The sequence below is a fragment of the Abramis brama genome (genome assembly GCF_963993115.1).
Source record: "Abramis brama genome assembly, chromosome: 9".
In the NCBI taxonomy this organism is placed as follows: domain Eukaryota; kingdom Metazoa; phylum Chordata; class Actinopteri; order Cypriniformes; family Leuciscidae; genus Abramis; species Abramis brama.
The window spans coordinates 12,709,681-12,715,680 of NC_139971.1; positions in this window are offsets into that span (position 1 = coordinate 12,709,681).

A 6,000-nucleotide genomic window follows, 5' to 3' on the forward strand; every position below is an offset into this window, starting at 1 on the left:
TAACAACAGAAATTTGCAATTGCGTTTCCTTCTTCTGGAGCATAAATGTTTTCACTAATGGTTGTGAGTCCCTTAGTTGTCATCAGTATGAAAATATGGATCTCAAAAATCATACAGTCACTGCTGGAAAGAGTGAAATCATGCAGAAGATGCTGGAAAGCCAACAATCCTGGAGGATTTTTCTGAAGAACTGTGAGCAGAACAGGTGTACATGGCAAACATGGGACTTTAATGCATTATCAAGGTAATGACACGTAGTACTGAGAATCAGATAAAACGTTTGAACTGCCTCATTTGTGTAAATGCAGATTTATATCTTGTGGACTAGGCTATATGTAAACATCTGTTAATAAATATTTGTTGCAGTGCTAAATAAAGATGTAGCCTAATTTATGATTAATCTTATTTATGAGAAAAAGACAAATTATTGATATTTAGCAGATTCTGCAAGCTGTACATAACTTATGACTTCATGAGGCTAACAAGTAGGCCTACAATGCGGATATTGATAAAATACTAAGAGCTAGGCAGAATTATTCCATATTTTACTACAAAAGTTGAATATTTTTAAAAGTTTTAAAATTATTTATTTTCATGATTTTACATGGCCTGTAAATACCAATTTTTAAATTCTCTGAACATTTTCACATTTTCCATGATAATGTAGCAATGGTGTGAGCGTTTTAAGACTATAGAGCGCAATTATGAATTAAGGCGCTGTCCCCCGACTGGAGAGGAACGTAAGTAACACATGTTAAGAAATTTACTTAAAGAAAAGAGAGAATTAAATTTTTTAAAATTCAGGTCTCGTCCTTCTTCTTTTTTTGCTGAGTTTATGGAGTTTCAATCATTTTAGGTTTATCATGATGCCTGGCTTAGAGCACACGTTTCCACCACTTTTGAAGAAAAAATTGTGGCAATAGACATATAAAAACATATTTTCACTCAGATATTGCTATTGCACAATTAATAATAAAGAAACACTAGCAAAACATCTAGTGCTAATTATTATTAGTGTTTATATATGCAGGATTTTCACAGACAATCACTGTCATTAATAAATAAATAAAAGTTACACGGACATACCCCGCCCCTAAAATGAGGACGTCAAGTGCCACTTACGAGTCATTTTTTGAAAGTGCATCGGTATCTGATCTGATATGGACACGCAACAGCAAAACAGCGATAATTTCATACAAAACAACGAACAACCTACAGTAGCCATATTTGATAGAGTGTTTAATGCACTGCAACGTGCCAGACGCAAATTAATGGCTTCAAATACAGCTGATGCTAACATTTTAACTGCAACCAGAACACTCTTCAGGAGGCGAATAAATCGAGTCCAAGGTAGGTAACTTAGCCTACATTTTGTGGGTAGGGATGAATTTTATTTGAATAGTGACTACATCGAAAAAGGCTATAAACCTAAAGTTAGAAGGAGAAAAAAGGAGTAAGTTAGGCCTAAATGGTACAAGAATTGTAAGTTAACGTTACAAGCTGATGAATCATTATGAGTAGCGTAGCTGTGTAAGCTGTGGACTATGATTAACAACACATTTGGGAGATGGAAAATATTTTAAGAGAAATATGCGAGTAGTTTGAGAGTAGAAAGATCGACTCATTTTGGCGGGCTTTGTTAGCACTTAGCAGCGACAAAATGTCTGCTCAAGATCACCCCCTATTGTCCGAATTCAGTCACTGGTTTAATTTACTCCTTTAAGTGGACTATTATTAGTGCACTAAAGTAGGGAATAATGATTGAGAGTATAATGTTAGGTGGTGATTTCGGATACAGCTGAGCCTATACATATACAAAGACTATATTAATATGAACGCTGTTCAAACGTCCCGGACGCCTTCTGAGTAAAAGAGCCAATCAGCACATGTCGTCGCGTCACTGCAGGTGTCGTTTAGCTCTGGTGAAACCAATACTTTAGCTGTGTCCCAATGTGAAGGCTGCATCCTCCGAAGGCCGTATTTGAAGGCCGATTGGCCGTATTTGAAGGACGATTGCGTCACAGTGGCGCGACGAAGGACGTCCCAATTCAAAGGCTGCATCCTTGGAAGGTCGCATATGAAGGCCGATTGCATCACGTGGCTCGATGAAGGCTGTCCCATTGTGAAGGCTGCATCCTCCGAAGGCCGTATTTGAAGGATGGTTGCGTCATCGCGCCGCGACGAAGGCTACCTTGATTCAAAAGCGACGCCAAATGCGCCCTTCGTTTCCCCGTGAAAGGAAGGATACATAAATGGACACTTAGCGGCCTATCCTACCCTATTCTACCCTATTTTAAGTCATTGCGCGCCGTTGACGACAGCATTTATTTATTTATTTTTAAAGGCGGCCGAGACTAGAGATCGGTGGTGGACAGCAAATTCACATTTAAATATAAGTATTATGTTTTCATTTACTCAAATAGCTAGCGAAACCAGAGTTAAAGTTTATTATAAACTTCATCTTAACTCCTTCGTCACCATTGTATGGCTTCATTTGTCAGGTAGTTTTAGGCAAAACTTGTGGTAATAACGTTATTAGTTTAACGGCCTATTTGTAATATTTGCACTAGTCTATCTCACTTGTGTATTATAAGAAATATCACTCACCCTATAAAGCCTAAAACAATAAGAAAAGCAGTAGATAATGCAATGGGATTTCACTTTTATGTGTTTGTGTAGTGCTGTCATGCAAGCTATGTGTTTTTAACCAAATTTGAGTATACAGAAATATTAAGTATATTTTGCATGTCTTGATGTGTCATATTTTGCAGTGTTAACAATGCACTTAAGATTGCACCCCTGTGTTAAGTACCCTTTTCTGCCTTTTTAGAACAATTCAGGGAAAAATGGGTCTGGGGAACGTAACTCCCATACAGGCACAAAATAATATATATATATATTATATATTATTTTGTGCCTGTATGGGAGTTACATTCCCCAGACCCATTTTTATATATTTTATATATTTTATATATATATATTAGGGCTGGGGGAATTAACGCGTTAATCTTTGCGATTAATTTGAAATGTTTAACGCGTTAAAAAAAAATAACGCAATTAACGCAGCACTTTTTTTTTTTGCCTCGTTTTAATGATTTCCTGTTGTGGCTGCTATTGAAAAGACCGAAATATGCCGTCCCGCCTCTCCGTGTTCGGCGATTAGGTTTCATTCTCGCGCAGCTTTCATGAGCGGGTCTTTTCCGCTCCGTGTGTGCGCCGCGCTCTGTGTTCCGTGTGTGTGTGTGTGTGTGTGTCGGCGCGCTCTGTCATTAACGGCCCAGCGGCGCGCTCTCCTTTACGTGTATGTGTGTGTGTGTCGGCGACTCTGTCGTTAACGGCCCAGCGGCGCGCTCTCCGTTCCGTGTATGTGTGTGTGTGTGTCGGCGGCTCTGTCGTTAACGGCCCAAACGCTTCAATCATGTAGCCTACCGAGCACTGGAAAAGTAAAGTCCACTCAAATAACGTGAAATTTCTCAGTAGACTTCTGTTTGCTGAGCTGGTATAGCCATGCTGGGCAACAATGGTAAAATTACCTGCTCTGATCACATGCTCTGGTAATCATAGCTTTGTAGGACTATATTTTATTTTGATAATTAGTTAAAAAAATAAATCAAAATAATAATAATAATAATCTGTTAAATTGATGTTGATTGATTATTGAAAAAGAATAATATATTGATATATTGATGTTTAATATTTTAATATAGGGCTATTTTCTGTTCCTTTTTTTCCCTGTGCTGTTTAATTAGGTGATTCTAAGTTAAAAGGAATAGTTTACTTTAAAATGAAAATTCTGTCATCATATACTCACCCTCATGTTGTTTCAAACCTGTATGAATTTCTTTCTTCTGCTGAACACAAAGGAAGATATTTAGAAGAATGTCAGTAGCCAGACAGTTTCTGGGTCCCATTGTCTTCCATAGTAGGATAAATATATACTATGGAAGTCAATGGTACCAGAAACTGTCTGGCTACTGACATTCTTCTAAATATCTTCTGTTCAGCAGAAGAAAGACATTCATACAGGTTTGAAACAACATGAGGGTGAGTATATGATGACAGAATTTTCATTTTAAAGTGAACTATTCCTTTAAATATTGATGATTACAAGCTTGGGGGAAACACAATTAATTGCAATTAATTACAGAAATTGTGCAATTAATTAGTTAATTTTTTTTAATCGATTCCCAGCCCTAATATATATATATATATAAGAAAATTAATACACACATCTTTGCTGAAATGTATTGTGCTGTTGTTTTTAACAAGCCATGGTTAAAGGACAATTCCGGTGAAAAATGAACCTAGGGGTAATTAACACATGGTTACTGAGTCGATCGTTCGTGACTCGATTAGTCGAGACTGTTTTCCAAGATGCCTGCTGCCTGTTAACGCGTAATGTACTGTCTTTATAAAGTCTCTTCTTATTAAACTGTATGTACACTTACAAAGTTCTCAATGCTTCGGTTTGCATGTAGGGACCCTCATTATGCTACCGTGTTAGTGTGAGGCTATTTTGAGCCTTGTTAGTGGTATTAACTAGCGATTTACTTTTACTTACTCTGTGCCCCATATACTAGCGTTATAAGCTAATCTGTTTTTAGAGATAAAACTCTTTACATTCGATTTTCATGGAAACGCATCCCAGGGAACAATCGACTCGGTGTGTTAATTACCCTAGGTTCATTTTTCACTGGAATTGTCCTTTAATTTGCTCTGCCTTAGGATTGCACGTGTCCTGGGACAGGAGAGGGTGTGAGTGGGAAACCCACTGCTGAAACTTGGCCCTGGTTTGTCCTCATGATGAGGTGTTGGGACAGAGGCATTGTACCAACCCCCCTGTCGTCATTGCCTCAATCCCTGAGGACAGACCAGGGCCGAGTTCAGCAGTGTGTGACCAAGAAGAGGAGGAGCCAGGGGCAGCAGCACCAGCACCAGCACCACGAAGAAGGCGAGACAGAGAGGACGAGTTTTTGGACTTGATTAGAGAAGACATGGGACTGCAGAGGCGAGGAGAGCACTGGAGAGTAGGGAGAGGATGGACAGGCTGTTTTCTCTTCTTGAAAGAATTATTGAGAAATATATATATATATATTCTTGTTTAACTTTTTTTCACCTATATTTTTTAAAAGGAAAAAAAATCTGTACATTTATTTATTTGTATGCAACTTTAAATGTGTAAATAAAAGAGAATTCATTGCTCTGGACATTGTTTATTTTTGTAATGACAGTCATAATTTCTACATGAAACAAATTATTCTATACCTTTTTTTCCCCCAACTATTTACAACATACGTTAAACATATCAAAATCAACATTTATATTTACAGTACATAAAATAAGAAAAATGATGTAGACTTTTATTCAGCTGAGTGGGAGACCCTGGTGTGCTGCTGGACCGGGATGGGCTCCACAATAGAGACCCTGGTAAGGCCTCCTGCTGGTGGGACATCATCTGGGATGCTCTCCAGAGTGTTTGACTGCATATTTTCACTATCCACTAAGTTGTCTACCAACAGGTTTGCAGGGCTGACTCATGGAATAAATATTGAGATACTTTATTACACTAAAGTACTTTTAATAACCACTAATACCGCATTGGCGAAAAACTACTAGTCATATATTTTAAACCTTAGTTAAGCAAATTTTTTTTAATTTTTTTTTATTATCTTGCATACTCTAATGTACTTAAGGTATCAAGAGTAAAAGTAAAGGAATTCTGCAGGAAAAAAATCCTTGTCAGGGTTTTTATGATGTTTTGCATTTCTATTTCTGCATGTTGCATTTTACTTCTGAATATTTTCAAGGTTGATACATTTAAACTATATACTTTTGTGTAGTTTAATGTAAAACAATGCATCATATTGTAAAATAACAATTTTGTAGTGTTGTTGTCCCGTGTGGGAAAATTACTTCGAGTAGGCTATTAAGTTCCTTACATACCACCACTGGTTATTTTGAAAATTAAAGTAACAAAATGTAGGCCTATTGTCACAATAT